The following is a 19057-nucleotide window of genomic DNA, read 5'->3' as shown; positions in this document are numbered from 1 at the left end:
AGAATTTCTCATAAACATAATGGAAGTCGAATGTTTAATCAAACTCGTACACAAGTTGACAAGTCTTTTATTTTATTTTCTTATCTGTCTCCTGAAGAGTGGTGAGCAGATAGAATCGTAAATGCGTCGAACAAATTGCTCGGCAGCATTTCATCAGACTTTTTATATTTTAAGTTTAAATTCCACCGATGTCAACAATGCCTTTCAACCTTCCTGACTCGTAATATAAAATACCAGTCGAATACTTCGGTAGATTTGATCGAGTTATCCGGCCTTCTGAGAAATTGTTGATCTTATGCCAAAATTTGAAGTTTATCGGTTTGTCTGCAACTATACACACATTTAAAAATATTGCGGTTAGCAAATAATAATAACGTGTTCAAAGAAACATATTTTTAAAAATTAAATGTTGTCATCTTTCTTACGAAACTTCGAAACATTTTTATGAAAGGAGAAAGAAATGCTGTTTGAAAAGTAATTAATCTACACGCCTCAATGTGCGGTAGTTCTAGTGATCCTGTATATATTTTTAGAAAACGAAAAATGTAATGAAACAGCTGCGCAACAAATGCTGCGTTGAACGAGATAGTATGTACTCAAAAACTATTTACAAGGGAACTATTATGATGTTCTTGTTTCCATTCTTTCCGGAGAGTGAAACGTTTCACTGTGAAAAATCAACACAGTATCTCGGGGTAATCACAGACACAGAGAGAGAGAGAGAGAGAGAGAGAGAGAGAGAGAGAGAGAGAGAGAGAGAGAGAGAGAGAGAGAGAAAGAGAGAGAGCTAGACAGGAAAAAGAGACACAGATAGGCAAGCAGACACATATACATATATTGTTTTTTTCGTTTATTCTTTTTTTTTTCTTTCAGTCATTTGACTGCGGCCATGATGGGGCACCGCCTTCTAGAATTCTTGTCGAAGTAATCGACCCCAGGACCTTTCATTTCAAAGCCTATATTCACGGAACCATTAGGTAAGGGAACGTAAACACAACAGCATCGGTTATCAAACGGTGATGGGGTACAAACAGACATGACGACACACACACACACGCACACACATACACACATACACACACACACACACACACACATAGACACACACACATACATACACAGGTACACACACACACAAACGCACGCACAAACATATATATATACGACGGACGTCTTTCAGTTTCCGTCTACTAAAATTCCCCCACAAGGCTTTGGTCGGCCCGAGGCTATAGTAGAAGACACTTGCCCAAGGTACCACGCAGTCGGGCTGAACGTTAAACCGTGTGCTTGGGAAGCAAGCTTCTTACCACATACCCACGTCTGCGCCTAAAACTATTGAACGCTTTACGAATTTGCGTGTCATCTTTGCACAGGAGCCATGCTAATCTCTATATCGTACCAATTTTAGTATATATATATATATATATGCTGCCTAAGCAAATATATGTAAGCATAATAAATTATGAATAAGACGATCTGTTTAATATAACCTGTGGTTAAAGCATGTAACCTGTGGTTAAAGAACTAAACGAACACGAGAAGTGTTAGACTAGTTTCGACTTGTTCTTGGCGTTATATCACGTGCGTCTACTTATGTTCGTCCAGTAAAGATTCCAAGCAGCGCAGAAGTACTTATAAAAAAATGCTATGTATACTAGGCATAGCAGTATATCAGTATGTTTGCCTGAAGCGAGTATAAAATATATTCATTCAAATATTAAAACAATGCGTGCGTGGCTGTGTATGTGTGTGTGTGGGGGGGGGGTAAGTGTGTGTATGAGAACGAGAGAGGGAGAGAGAATAATTTGTGATCGATCGATTATTTTTGTATACATTGAAAGCCATGTTGAACTCTAACTAAAACAGATGGTATAATGATGATGAATAGATGATGGCTTTGTTTCAATTCATGAGTATACGTTTGTGTGTTTGTGCAAGTCTGTGTGTTTCTGAATGTATGTGTCTATGTGTCTTTGTGTGTTTTATTTCGTTTTATTGCTCGCTTACATAATCGCTAAGAGCAAAAATATTCTTAACAAATCTTCGTTTAGAAATTCAATCAGTAACTGATAACGTACCAAAATATACACTGTCTGGAAATTTTTGAAAAAATGATTGTTGACATGTCTTTGTCTGGATATTTTTTTTATTTACTTGTATTCTGTTAGAAAGTAATCAAAGGTCAATCTGACCACGAATAAAATTATGCCGAATCGAAGGAAGCGAAATTATTCGTCTTGCCATATATATAAAGTAGATAAGTTTAAAACAAATCCGGTTTTATCTTATCTAGGTTTTGATTTTTGTTTTAGGATGCCTATTGTAGAATTCTTTTAAATCAGAGTAACGTTTGAAGATATTGTAGGAAAGTAGTGCTTTTCTGAAGGTCACATGAATTCAAAATAATCAAAGTTAAATCTGACTAGGAAGTGAATTATACAGAATCGAAGGAAGCGAAATTATTCGTCTTGCCATATATATAAAGTAGATAATTTTAAAACAAGTTCTGTTTTATTTTATCTAGTTTCTGATTTTTGTTTTAGGACGCCTATCGAAGTATTTTAAAATCAGAGTAGCATTTGAAGATATTGTAGGAAAGTAATGCCTTTCTGAATTACACGAATTCATATCTAGAATTGTGCAAACGAAATACGAAAACGAAGTAAGAATGTAGAAAAAAATATATTTAAATCGATTTTCACACTTATCAATTAACGCAACTCTATCATCACTACTACTGCCAACAATATCGCTATCACTGTCATCTTCACACCACCATCATAACAACCACATCCACCATAATTATAAGCACCTTCACTATCGCAACACCATCGAACTCAGTCACCATAACCACCACTGCTAACATTGTCATTAGTGGTGTGATTATAAACATTTCTTTCAAACATGTTACTTGCCGTGAATTCTCAAGTATCATGATGCAGAATATATATCTGTAACTTCTGAAATTCAATCACAGATGAGTTATCTTCTACGCGCTAGAACCAAGGAGAGTTAATCATGGTTCCTAATTCATGATATGGTTACTCTTTTCCAATAAAGTTATTGATATATTTTAGTATCTATAAATGAAGGATCATGTTACTTGAGACAGCACATACGCCTATTCTGATTATATATACAGTAGAACCCCGGTCTACGAACGCTTCTTTTCATGAACAAATCAGTTTACGAAGAATATTTCGAATATAAATTGTCTCGGGTGACGAACCGTGTTTCAAGTAAGGGACACACAATCCACCAACGTTTGACGATAAGCTGGGAGTATCAGTTGCTGTCTAGTCTTCGCTCAGTATACATACCTGGTCGAGTTCACCGTGGCTGTTCATGAATTTTGGTATGAGTAAAATAGTTTCGGATTACGAATATTTCGAGTGACGAACGGCTTTTAGGAATGAATTAATTTCCTAAACCGAAGTTCCGCTGTATTTTAAAATGTTCTTACGCTCTAAATAAAAATGTTACCTATACATAGCCGTAATACCGCCCATTAGTTTCACACTGATTCCATTGCAAATATCCATTAGTGGGACATAATTTTCTACTGCATTATTAATTGCAGTACATGTGTCGCATTACATTACGGTCTTGAATATTTATCAACCGTAATATACAACGAAAAGTCACTAAGTCACTAGAAATACACAGAGGGGTGACTGTGTGATTAACAAAATCGCTTCGCGAAGATATTCCTTTGTGCCTAATTCTAATGCGCCTCATTGCACAGTTACTTTTTCTGATAGCATAGCTTTGATCAAAGTTTTATGGGCGTTTGGTCATCGTTTGTTCATGCGTGCACGAGCGTGTATATGCGTGCTTGTGTCCTAGAGTACCTAATATAACAATGCCTGGGTATTGTATCAGAGTAGCACGATAACTAATAAGATAGGAAATAAAAATGTGAATTGACGCAGAATTTACTGCTTTTATAGCAAATACAGTTGCTATATTTCGGAATGGTCATTTTTTGCCAAGTAGACACGCGCACTATATACTCGTTCATCACTTGATCTTTATTAGTATTCCTATTTTAGTGTCTGTTGCCTGAAATCTTTCGTCACAAATCCTGTGACCTCTTAAGCCACTCTCCATTCCATGTGTATCCACCGGTTTCAGTGTTCTTGCAGTTTAAACCCAAGTCAATTGAGATTGAGACAAGGTATGGCTAAAGGCTTTCCAAACATGACAATATCATATATTGTTTTATCCAAGATTATGTTCTACTGACTCCGACACGTGCACATATATGCACACATACAAACGTCCATCCATCCATCCATCCATCCATCCATCCAGCCAGCCAGCCAGCCAGCCAGCCAGCCAGCCAGCCAGCCAGCCAGCCAGCCAGCCAGCCAGCCAGCCATCTATATATGCATACATGAATACATGCATGCATAGACACACAGCCACACATACATACATACATAGATACATATTTACATACATGCATACATACATGCACACATACATGCATACCTAAATACATACCTATATTTATAAAGTGCAATGTGAGAGGGATTTGGCTGTTATACAAACCAGTTAGAGATATCAATCAGTGGCTTCATTCTCCCGCATATACAAACACTTCTACAAGACAAAAAGTTGTGATTACATGGTGATATTGCAAACATCTCTAACTGGTGATGTTACGACGTTGAACCCTTTCTTCTCTCCCCCCTCTCTCCTCTCTCTTTCTCCCCTCACTGATTCTTTTTCTCATTCTCTATCTTTCTTTTTTGCTTGTTAGTTCATGCAGAAATATATTGTTACGTAAGTTAATGTGATGTCTGCAAAATTTCTTTTTTTTTTTAATGAAAACAGAGAAGGCAATTTTGATACAAAAAATACTCTTCCGGCATTTCAAATGTGTAATTCGTTTTTGTTGACGGCTATGCTTAATATGTTGAACACATTTAATTAATCATCATTAGTGAAGATGATGTGTCAATACTAATAAGAATAACATTATTGAACGGGTATATCTCTTCGTGTGATAGCATTGTAACATCCACAAGATACGATTATTGTTGTTGCTATTTATAAATTCTTTTATTTAAGAGATTCTGATATTTGGAAACAAAATTCCCTGTTTAGGATGTTTACTAATAATTCTTTACTTTCAATTTAATTTAGCACTTCTTTCATTACTGTAGCAGTTGTTTTAATTGTAAGCTTTATTGTCGTTTGACCGCGGTGTTCATCAATGCTTAGCTTAAATGACCTTCCCGGTTTGACTCATTCACTCACATATCAGAGGCCGTGTTGCTATGTCTACGATATCTTGCATTGTTCTAGACGATAGTGTCTGATTCCCGAAAAAGTTTCATTGCATGACGAGGTTTAAGCACGTTTATCCGAATTGGTGTTACTCAGTTGCAAACCACGGACATTGATTTTATTACTCCATTCTCTCCCTATCTCTCCCACTCGCGCTCTCTCTCTCTCTCTCTATCTCTCTCTCTCTTTCTCTCTCTCTCTCGCTCTCTCTCTCTCTCTCTCTCACTGTCTGGAATGGTAGAACCTGGAGGAAGAAAGAAAGGTAGTGTTCGGTTTGTAGTTTCTGAATAGAAACCGAGCATTTCAACTGAGTACATATATATATGCGTGAAGTATGTTTGAGCATTAATGCGCATCCGCATCTCTCTCTCTCTCTCTCTCTCTGTATATATATATATATATATATATATATATATATATATATATATATATATATATATATATATATATATATATATATATATATGTATGTATATATATTCAAAATGACTGACGACTAGTATCACGATTGAAACGCAAGTGTATCAACGAATTGGAATCAAACTGTTTTGGTCCATATATATATATATATATATATATATATATATATATATATATATATATATATATATATATATATATATATATATATATATATATATATAAGGGTATATGGATTTACTTTTCATAATGAGATAAAAAAAGACCAAGGCTGTGTGCATTATAGAGCATTTATAAATAAGTGTTACAGCTGTTTCTAGTATATTTATTATACCCCTTCATCGGAGACGGCGTGAGAGGATGGTTAAGTAATAGTTAATTTAGATAAGATAGGAAATAACTATTACTTAACCATCCTCTCACACAGTCTCCGGTGAAGGGATATAACAAATAACCTGGAAACAGCTGTAAGACCTTCTATTTTCAAATGTTCTATAATGCACACAGCCTTGGTTTTCTTTTTATCTCATTACGAAAATTAAATCCTTGTACTCATTCACACGCTGATATAAGACCTATGTTGGACCCCTTATTCGCGTAATCACCGAACCTGGAGCTTACCTATGGTCTATCCATAGCACTTACTCAGCATTATCTGAAACCTCTGGGTCTATTTGACACTATCGCTCAGAACCTCTCTGTCTCTCTCTATACATATATATATATATATATATATATATATATATATATATATATATATATATATATATATATATATATATATATATATATATATATATATATATATATATATATATATATATATATATGTATATATATATATATATATATATATATATATATATATATATATATATATATATATATATATATATATATATATATGTATATATATATATATATATATATATATATATATATATATATATATATATATATATATATATATATATATATATATATATATATATGTATATATATATATATATATATATATATACATGTGTTTGTGTATGTATATATATATATATATGTGAGTGTGTGTGTGCGTGTGTATGTATGTGTGTTTGTATATATATATTTGTGAAGGCACTTGATTTGGGTGTTGCACTCACGATTGTGGGATCGTGGGTTCGAATCCCAGACTGGGCGTTGCGTTGTGTTCTTGAGCAAAGGTCTTCATTTAACATTGTTCTGCGACCGTTTCGTCATCTGACATGCGGCACAGGGTATATCTGTACACTTAATCGCGATTTGATGGAAGGAAAGAGCCTATGTGTACGCAAACATCTGATCTCTATAAACAAATCATCCGTCTGGTTGTTCGGCAATATCTTACCGAACACTTATACGTCGTTTTACCTAGGGAGAGTCTATGATACAAACACACACACACCACACGCATATATATATATATATATATATATATATATATATATATATATATATATATATATATATATATATATATATATATATATATATATATATGTATATATATATGTATATATATATGTATATATATATGTATATATATGTATATATATATATATATATATATATATATATGTATATATATATATATATATGTATATATATGTATATATATATATACATTTATATGCATATATAAAGACATGAGAGGAACAAAATGGAGATCAATTACTGTGTCTTTTTATTCACAACGATCGTTTCGACGTATTCGTGTACGGACTGGTGCACGAATATAAAATTATTGCCAATGTGCTTCTGTGTGTGTGTGTATTTGTGTGAGTGTATGTGTGTGTGTATCTGTGTGAGTGTATGTGTGTGTGTGTGTATGTGTGTGTGTGTGTGTGTGTGTGTGTGTGTGTGTGTGTGTGTGTGTGTGTGTGTGTGTGTGTGCATGCATGTGCATTCATTTATTCATATTTAGTTAAGGGTTTGGAAAAATTGTGCCTGTTTAAGTACTTACATTTCATAGCGCATACACATGGGATTATTTGAAGAGGTATTATGTTTGTCAATTGTTTATACAAATTAAATTATGTACCTGTATTTAAAGTCTGTTAATGAACCGCGCGTTAGATGACGTGATGAAATATTTTATTAACAAACACTCCCATTTTGCTTTGTTCACTATATGTTGTCCAAAATATACCCAACTGAGGATTTCAACCAAAGAATGCTTGAATAATAATACGAATGTTCCTCATGGATTCCCTTCAAACATACAGGAATGGACATGGAATTTTGTGAAGTAGTTGTATTGCACTGTGTATTTGCGTGTGTGTGTTTGTGTGTATATGTTTGTGTGCGTGCGTGTGTGTGCGTATGTGTGTATTTGTGTGTGTCTGTGTCTCCATTTAAATATCCCATAAAACACTTTTTGAAGGAAATGGAAATAAACATATTTATTCATTAAGCTATCCATGTAGCTACCAATTTAAGACGATTTAAAATGAAAGCGAAAAGAAAGAATCATCATTTTTTTTTTTTTGTATCAGATATTGATTTGGAAGAATTCTTAGAATTTGATTATTAATATCCAGACCTTCGGACATATGATCATGAAATTATTCCTCAAAACCATTTATTATATCACTCTTAGTGAATTATAGACCACCAGTGTTTTAATAAAATAGTTCTGAAATCTACAATAAATTATTACTTGTTCCGAAAAATCTTCATTTATTTTCTATAAATTGTTCTGTTCCAAAGAGCCAAGAACGAAGTTTGACAGTAACCTCTGAAGCGGAAGATAATAAATTACTTGAAAACTTGTTCTTTCTTCAAGAAAATATCGGTTCTAATTTAGCAAGGCTTCGTATTAATATTATTTTCGTTATTTCTTCGCAAATAATTATATATAACTCAAAGATTTGAATACAAATTCGCTTCCAGTCTGTCAATCTGGACAGCATAATTTATAACGCCGTTCAACCTGCTATTTAGAATTGATGCTAGTTCTTCCAAATATGTAATGTTCGGAGAGGTTAGAGTTATTACATCATCAATAAATATTTGGTTGCCAAAAAGTTAACACTCTGTGATCAGAACTAGACAGCGGCTGCATTAGTCACAAGGATATGTGGAAGCGAGTTAATACTTACTATTGAATTATATCTATTAAAACTGAATTACCAATTAGAATATATGTATATGCTTCTTTCATAACAGTTTAGTGAATTAACTGATCAGCATAGAGACTCCCCCAACCAAATTTATGTAACGAGAAATAACGGAAACATACATGTGTATAATTGATTAATTGAAACAATCAATCATTCCTAAATTCATGTTTTACTAAGGGAAGCAACTATTTTCATGTCTTATCTCCTTGTGTTCCACCTGCATGTTATATCAAGGTTTTGCTTAACAATAGACAACACAATTACGGTCATACATACATACATACATACATACATACATACATACATAAATACATACATACATACATACATACATACATGCACGCACGCATGCAATGATGCATACATATATACTTATCTAATTTTCTTCACTCATTCTATCAGTCTCCTTCTGTCTATAAGATGATGATGCTGCTGCTGCTGATGACGGTGATAATATTTATGTTGATGACGATGACGATGCTGATGGGGAAGGGGAGGAAAAGAAGGAGGAATAGAAAACGGGGAAGAGAAGAAAGAAAAACATGGGAGGGGAGGAAGGGGAGCAGGACACCATATTTTTCATTTAATTGCCCAACTGTGTCGTATGATTTGCTACATGGACCACAAATCAGGTGACTGTATTAATGTTAGGTCTCTACGTCACAAAACATTTATATACACCCGAAAATTCTATCTAACAGTAAGAAATGAGATAAGAATGTAGAAGACTTTCAGTTAGAGTCAATCAAAAGACATCCCACGCATCCAACATTCTCTGTTAGACTATTGCATGTAAATATAGTGACTAGACGTTACATAATTGGCCACACCCTTATCATTGACTCCGAGTATTTGTTGTGGGAGAGAGGAATAAATAGAAGATTCTGCATAATATATCTGAAAAACTAGGGAAGTTCTGTTTTCAAGGTTAACCAAATATATCCTATATCTTGTAACTCCTATTTAACTTTCCGAGTGCTTTTTAACTGCTGGAGATTTAAACATCTGGGGACCAGCTTCTATTGCTTGGATGGTTGATGCACTTCTTCTGTTTATAAATGGTTGAAGTTTTTAGCACTCCATCGAATCTGCTTTTTGCTTTCGGGAACGGAAAAATCTGAAATAATCCTGCGTATTGTATCGTTATTAAGCTTGTAACCCGTTTAGCTATTGTTGCTGAGGTTCCACCTTGTTGTTTATGCTCTGGTAAACGCTTTCCTGTCATTGTAGTTTCAGATCTGGCTCATTTTTTTTTATATCTGATATTGTGGTGGGGCTTGTGCTATGAGATTAGTAGACGGTTTTCGCATTCATTGATGTCGCAGAGGACATTTTACATTTTTCAATGGGACGATCGTCATTGGATATTTTCCCATTTGCCACACATAGCAACGGTTAACTACAGTTCAACATCCCCTGGACGTCGCGGGAAGAGGAACTGTTTGGTGCATGGACATTGGTTGTGTTAGTGTTCTTGTCGTAATTTAGTGAGGACGCACTATTAAGAGTTATTGCTTGCCATCATATTTGTGTGTTTGGTTTCTGTTATCCTTGATGTTTCAGTTCCTATTGCTGCGTATGATTCTGCTACTCTTGCTACTGGTGTTGCCGATTTCGAAAGGGTTTGTATTGATCACTAAACAGCTTTCCAAATCCGTTGCAAAAGGCACAAAGCATTCCGCTGACTGGTGTAACATTATATATTCCACTTTGATATTTGCCATCCACTTGAACTTTTAATAGATTAAAAGACGTCGGTGATTTGGAGTGATGGTTTTTATTGTGTGTAGCAAGAGCAGTTCCAATGTATGGAGCTCCAATAATCGTTAATTTCTTGAACACCTTATTGCTCACTAACTACAATCATTTAAAAATAATTAATATCATAGTCGATTTTCATTTAGAATTTCTTTTGTTGCTCTGTATCCTATTTAGGATAGTAATAATAGATGCTCATGTGAGAAATATGTGTTGTCTATATTTTCATTTCCTCTTCATTGAGGCATAAGGCCACCACCATTCCATGTTGACTTCCATTTCTAATATAACATATGGAATCTCCCACATCTTTCCTACATTGTTTTTGCATGCACGTACGTAGTGATGGCAACTATTCCAGTTTCCTGACGAGCATCTGTTCTTTAAGTGACAGCATGTGAGCAATAAAGATATACTTATGCTGGTGGAGGTTCAGGCAGTAATGATGTCGCTAATAATAACTGTTGTCTCCGTCAATTTGCTTACATCCTGCTGGTAGTAGTGGTAACAGTAATGTGGCTTCGTTGTTGTTTCGCCTGCTGCTCTCACTGCATGTAAGTGTTGTTTGTGTGGTAGGTGCTATTTTCAAGCGTGACCAGTGTAGACATAATTGTTTCACTACTTATTGTGCTTGTTTTTGCTTGAATATTGAAGCAGATAACACCCAGTGTATGAGGATAAAATAAATTTTCATTTGTATCTCTATCTACATATTTTATATAATATTCAGTGAATATCCTGTACTTTCCATCACACAACCTTATTTGTCAATTTAATCTATTGACAGTATTTGTTTGCTCAAATGCCAGAAAATATAGAGGGTGAAAAGACAACAGTCAAACTTCTTTCTTCACAGAATACCTTGACGAACGCCTAAATAGGCACACTGAAAACAACTATTTATTAAACTTACAAAGCATGAGCAAACAGTTATCCTTTTAAAACTATGAATTATTAATGTCAAACAGCATTACCACAAACATTAAACATCAATCATTGTGTTTACTACTATTAACATCAAATTATAGAGGAAATGAAAAACAAGAAATAAAATGTTTTTGTATACGGGTAGAAGCGTCCTATATATATATATATATATATATATATATATATATATACACATTTATATACATGTGTATACAAAAACACACATACATATAGACACATACGCACACATACACACACATAAACACACATACACACAAAACACACACACATATATATATATATATATATATATATATACATATATCCATATATACACGTATATGTATATGTGCGTGTGTGTTTTTGTGTGTGTGTGCGCCTGTGATATATATATAAATATATATCATATATATATATATATATATATATATATATATATATATTGAAAGTAATAAACCAATGATCAACACCTTTTATAGATTTTATACAACGGAAAAATACACAGGTAATATCAAACCATTCTTTATTGAACAGAATCTCATATTTCTAAACTTTAACTGACAGATATAAAAATACTAATAGAAACTGAAGAAGACGGGCACATAGCTATATACGTCAGCAAGAATGATTAGCTTAGACGTGTAGAATGTACATTGCTCATACAAACACATATACATGGACGCAAACACCCAGGGAAGTTTGTGCGTTTACGTATATATATATATATATATATTACAAGGTAAATGTTGTTAGTGACGTCAAAGTTTCATCTTGCTTACCTTTATCACAGATTTGAAAGGTAATAATGAAGTTGTCTTCTATTATAATCTATTGGGTAATCCATTAGTTACTTGTTAACTTTCTTTTATATGTAAATTGACATAAAGCCCAGCATTTATATATGTGCGTACATGAGTGTAAATACAAGTATATTACTATTGATATATATATATATATATATATATATATATATATATATATACATGTCTGAGTGTAGGCACAGGTGCGTGTGTATACAGTGTGATCGAACAAAATTTTGCAATTTTTATGCACTCTTTTGTTCAAGGTCATTCGTAAGCATAACAATTTAATCTGTAGTTGAGAAAAGTGGCCGACATGGTAAAATGGAAGTGATATGAATATTGGAAACGATTTCTCTATATCATGATGATTTGCATCGGCAAACATCATAACTGCACCTCAAAGCTCTATGAGCACTGTATACATTTTAATACGCGATGTGGACAGCTGCAACGGAGACATGTGACCGTGTCAAAGAGTCATTGGGTGTGCCTGCAGTGAGGGTGACGTTATGTCACTCCACATCTTTGACATAACCTTAGTCTCAGGTCGCACAGCTATGTGAAGCTAATGGAGACTGTGGCCAAACCTTGGCTGGTGAATGTTACTTTTGGACGCCATATATGTTATCATGTTTTGGCTCCTTGTCATACTTCTCAGAAAAGCCAGAAATGTTTGTCCGAGAAATTTCGCGATTTCACCTGCCCCTGTTTCTGGTTTCTTAATTTCTCCGATGGTAATCCTATAGTTTTCTTGGTATAGGGTGCGTTTGGGAAAGAGAACAACCACTCTGCCTACAACACCAGGCGGTGGTCAAAATCAAGGGCGTGTTGGAAGATCTTCCCAAGAAAGAATGAAGCATGTATGTCATGTTCTGGAGCTGCGTTCTGGAGAATATGGTGGAAGCTGAGAGAGTCTATTTTGATTAACTGTTATCTCTCAGCCAATACCTATTTGATATTTTTTGATTTTTTTAAAAATCCATTTATTTTGGATGGGATATTGGATGACAAACTATCAAATTTATCCCCCGAATACCTGAATGTGTATATGTATATGTGTATATAGTGGGCATATATATGTATATTGTGTATAAGCTTATATATCTATTGCAGCACTGAATTGTTTGAGCTGGATGAATGTTCGACATGGTGAGGAGCATGTTACAATGTGGGTAACAATGTCACAATGCAGAAATCATTGTGGAGGGAATGTCCAGGGAAACAAACTGCATGTAAAATACTTGGCCTTTTTCGCTGAGAGTTGATGGTGTTGCTTTGCCTAGGTTGTTTCCAGAAGCAAGTGCCAGGACGAAAGTGAAAGTATCACTTCCCCACGCATGAATACACCATGAAGCAAAGACAAACGAATACGTTCGCAACAGCTATGGAGCAGCAGGGAATGCAAGATATTGGTTAAGTATAACAGATTTTCTATAGGGTTTTCTTATCTTTGAATAACAACAAATTACCCCCACAATGTAAATGACGTTTACTATTATAGTATTATAGGAGACATGGTTTTGTATAGCCCGTCCCGCTTTCTTTTCCTTTTAACAAGTATTGGTTTGGTGCTATAAGTGCCATGAGCCCAATAGCTATCCGGATGCAGGACTTTTATGGAGGAGTTGCTAAACATCGGGAGGACCTCATTCCTCTTCGATCTCTATAACCGTCTCTATGTATACTTCTCTGTCTGTTTACCGTTCTCTCCATCTCCTCTTTCTCTTTTTAAGAATGGTTGCACTGAAACAAGTGTCGATGCCAATTTTTCACGGCACAGATTTTAAGAGAAATAGCGGAGGTTAAATAAAAGGCTTGCAAGCTCATTTTTGAGAAGAATAAAAGATCTAGTAGAACCATTCGAAGACACAAAAATGTAAACAATATAAATCACGAAGAAGAAACATACGACTCCACCTCTCTATGGTCTCATGCAAAGCTACATAACAGGCTTTTTGTACGCACACATATACACATAGAGACGCACATAAACAATCACATAAATATATATGTATGCATATGTATATATACATACATACATACATACATATATATATACATATATATATATACATATATATACATAGATATACATATATAAATATATATAATATATATATAACTACATATATATACACATGCATGTATATATGTATTTATATATATATATATATATATATGTATCTCTCTCTCTCTCTCTCTCTATATATATATATATATAAATATATAAACATTTATATATACATATATATATAGAACGAGAGAGAGAGAGAGATAAATAGATAGATAGATAGATAGATAGATAGATAGATAGATAGATAGATAGATAGATAGATAGATAGCGTAATACGTTAATACATGGCAATGTTTATCGAATTCCAGTTATTTTATTCCTCTGTCTCGTTGGTCTGTTGAAAAAACGAATTTTAATGTAAATCACTGACCGAACGTAAATTAATATTTATGGATAACTTGGTAAAAAAATTCGATTATTAGATTTACCCCACTCCTCACTGTCTTTCACTTTCTCACTGTTACACACATACATGCACACGCGCGTGCAAGCAGGCACAGACGTGTATAAACACTGAAACATTATACAGGCACTTACATATACTCACTGACACCCGCACGTACCAGCAGCTAACATCTGTCAGTCCTGCAGACTACAGAGAACAGTGGAGTGATGAATGAGAAAGTGAGGAAGCACTTTCTGTAATGACGGTGGAGTCCAATGCTTGATTAACAACATCGTCCGCATTTCTAGCACTTAAGGACTGTTGCGCTTTTTACGTATGTTGTATGTGGAGTTTCTACAAGTGAGCGAACTTTTTCGGAATTCATTCTTTCATGTCTCATAATTTTTAAAATCCCCGCTTCTAAATCTTTATGACAAAAGCTGAGGTCAACTTGTCCTGCTTTCTAGATGTCAATGCCGATTGAATTACTTTTTGTCACGCTTGTGCACATCGGAAAATATCCTGGATGCTTTTAATGCCATGGGGCAATAGCTGGGAGGAATTATAGTTATGTAAGCATAGGAGCGTTGATGCTACTGAGGAGAAGCCTAAAATGGGGACACAACAAATGAATTTAAGTTGATAATTGTGTTCAATTCAGGCCTAAATGTTTGGATATATTACCGCGTCACATCTGTAATATTGTTGTAGATGTCTGAACTTATACGAATCTTGAGCAGAACTTTTTCAGCTAGCTTCCATTACATGGGGTACATTGTATAGCGAGACGGCGTTGTTCTAAGTTACGGTGGTTTTTGATGAGCTTTGTTTTGTCTAAAATGTTCAATGAAATGTCCATCGTCACTTGGTAGTGCTCCTAAGCATAGACTGCGGCATTGCATCTTTATAATTGACAGCGATTTGTCTTAGTGGTCAAACTAAATGAAACATTTATAATAACCATTTCGCATTGCACAATTCAACGTGTTAACGTACATTAAAAAACTACTCCAGAAAATTTCAGAGACTGGTTAATGACGTGTGTGATACTTCCGCTATACTGCTTGGAAGTGGAAATCATCGTGAGCTGTGATCATTGTTTATTTTTTCTAAGGACAAGATTTTCATCTATCAGTTGAAAAGGATGAAGACGACAGGGAGGTTTTGGCTTCCACTATATTTTGTAAAAGCCTGTAAAAAGTGATAAAATTGTCATGGTTAAATGGTCTAATTATAATTGCCGTTGCGTAAAGAAATTTCCCTTTGGGGAGTTTTAGAAATTAGACATTCAGTGTAGTATACCAAGAATTACAGTATGCGATTGCTTCTCTTCATTTCTAGGTGATATTCTTCTCGTACTTCGTTGTTCGATTTTGTTTCTGCTTAATATATATATTCATATATTTATTACAGTGTATGTAGAGTTATTATTAATCTCAACAGTTTAGAACCCCTACTATTTCTTGCCTCTAGCTTTTACACAGAAGGTACCTTCTTTTGCCCATTTGGTCCATATAGAAAATCACTACTACTATTGCAATGATTATTAGTAATATTACTAGAGCAATAACAGCGTAAGCTAGAATTAATATTGGAAATGGGTTTATCTCTAATAGACAATTCACCTGCATTATTTAATGAAGGCGATTATTATTTTCATAATTAAAACGAGAATATCATTATCTAAGAATTATGTCGATAGCATTTTGAAGATTTTGACAGATTATATCTGATAAGTGATTACATTTACGAAAGACAATTATACACTCATTATGTCACGTTTTATATTAATATTTAATTCAGTATCTATAACAACAGAATCATTTTAAATATAAAGAAAGATAAAAGAGAGTAATTTCATTAGATTTTGAGTTATTCAAATCTTTGTCATATATAATATGTGTGCGTGCGCTCGTGTAGTGAATTATTATTGCGTGAAATTTGATGCAATATTTGATGCTTCAGAAAATTCAATTTTGCACCATATTCTATGTATTTCAGCATCTAAGTATTTTCAATCATGAATCTGTATGTTCTAGCATATGTTAATGAACATATACTTATGTATTCACGATTAAATGTCCGTATATGTGCTCATGTTATAGGCTAAAATACTAGAATCTGTTACTTATTTAAGATCTAAATGTTACTAGAATAATAAGTTTCTAGCTACCTACCAACATTTTTTATAACACTAAGGAAGATAAGTGAAATAGATTAAGAAAGAAACAGTCAATAGATATATTAAAGGCAGTGGTAGTAGAAGCTTCTGTGGTGTCGTTGGTGTTGATAATAATGAAGGGAGAAAGATACAGAGACAGTTATGAGATTAGCATTCATATAAGAGGTAAAAATAAAGAGAAAGAGATAACCTCAAAAGAGAAAAGAGAAAATAGAGAGATGATAATAGCACATACTGCCGGAGGTGATGCGGGTGGTGGTGATTTCTTAATTATCAACACGCATACATATAGCGTATATATAAATGTATGAATGAGTCTGTGCGTGTGCGGTGCATGTATCATTATACGTTTGCATCCATTTATTGAGGACTTTGTTTACCTCCGACACACTCTATTTTTCACTTTTACAACGTCACGTAGCACTTGTAACAACTTCCTTTTTAATCATTTCTCTTAGCTTCCAGTAATATGTTTCAATTATTCATTTTTAATTAAGAATGGGTTTTCTAGATTTGTGTATATTCAGCTTTAATTGGGTGAAGCAGCTTCTTTATATTTTATGCTTTCGTGCATACATGTCGATCTAGGCTATTCCGCTGATGATAGTTGGCCTTGCAAAATAGTTTGTTTTGCTAAAATAACTTGAAACCTGGTTCGGAATATAGATGGTAAATGTTTTTATTTTTCATTCCTTTTCGAAATTATCCCTAATTTTGCGGTGTAGAGCTTTGGCTGCTCTTTCTAGCGGGTCAGATGTCCTTTTATGGGCATCTCTAATGTGTATTAAATGTACATTGTATTTTACATGAATTATATATATATATGTATATATACACACACACACACACACACACACACACACATATATATACTTCTTCAATACCACGCGACCTGTATCCGGCGAGGGCAGTGTTGTTCTCTTCCGCTCTACCTTTGACCAGACAGGTCATGCTGGTTTAGGCTCCTGCTACGTCCTCTTGACAATTGATGCTGATGTGTTTATGTCTCTGTAACTTAGCGCTTCAGCAAAAAGACTGATAGCATAAGTACTTCGTCTAACAAATTTAATATGTTGCTCCAGCATGTCCGTAGTCAAATAAATTAAGCGTGTAAAGGAATACACACATGCATATATACATGCATATATACATGCATACAAACATACATATATACATATGTACGTACACACATACATACTTATATAATTTCATCATCCCATCACTTTTTCCTTTCTTTTTTCCCTCTCTCTCTCCATTTCTTCCGCTCGTTCCTCACTAACGTCTTTTGTACATTTTACTAGCAATTAAGATTGCAATAAAATACTTGATTATTTTTACGCATTCTCATATTAATATGTAAACCTTAAAAGGCGCAGAATTCTCAATATGTGTGATAAGATAAATACTTGTATGATATTGCATGTATGACAGAAATTGAAATGAAATGAATAGGAAAGCGGAGATTATTGTCAGATAATCAAAGCCGTTACAGGCATAATCACGGAAAAACAAAGATCTCTCAGATCTAATGCAAGAAAACTGCTGACTCAAGATTAAAAATAAGGAATAGAAGTAAGGAATGCATTCAAGCATTAATAAATCGATTTATTCCACAAAATGGAGAAAATATTTTCCCTGTCGTAAAAATAAAGTCAATGAAGTGGGGCAAGGTCATTATACCTGTGACCCTAGATGCTATAAACCATTTCTATTACTTTTTTTCATTATATACCATGCTAACAAGTGTCGGTGACAATAGAACTCCAGCAAAAATCTGAAAATGCGCAGCTTTCCCTGATATGTATGTATGTATATTTGTATGTGCGTATGTATGTATGTATGTGTATATGCATGTATGTATTCATTTACACCTTTCAGCCATTTGGCTATGACCATGCTAGAGCACCATGTAATGATTGGTTTGCAGCTCTGTTTGATTATTAGCTGCTCCCCTGAGCTTACCTTCGAGACACAGGGTCTATTTAACCCTTCGACAACCAGACAGGTTTGGCCCAGTATGACGTATTCTCTAGACCAGCAATTTTTTATGTCCTGTAAGCCATACATACAGGATAGTCT

The 19057-nt window shown here is 34.1% G+C and overlaps 1 protein-coding gene and 1 pseudogene across 4 annotated transcripts in view; both read right to left on the bottom strand.

The window, feature by feature from the left end:
- The window catches only part of LOC106883669 (uncharacterized), a 313977-nt gene that overhangs the window by 30992 nt on the left and 263928 nt on the right, over positions 1-19057 (bottom strand). The gene's annotated exons all lie outside the window — the stretch shown is intronic.
- Positions 1329-1427, bottom strand: LOC128248627 (U6 spliceosomal RNA; annotated as a pseudogene).

Source organism: Octopus bimaculoides, chromosome 8 (genome assembly GCF_046866305.1).
Source record: "Octopus bimaculoides isolate indiv1 chromosome 8, ASM4686630v1, whole genome shotgun sequence".
NCBI lineage: Eukaryota > Metazoa > Mollusca > Cephalopoda > Octopoda > Octopodidae > Octopus > Octopus bimaculoides.
The sequence above is the reverse complement of the archived record's forward strand: the minus strand, read 5'-3'. Positions and strand labels throughout refer to the sequence as shown.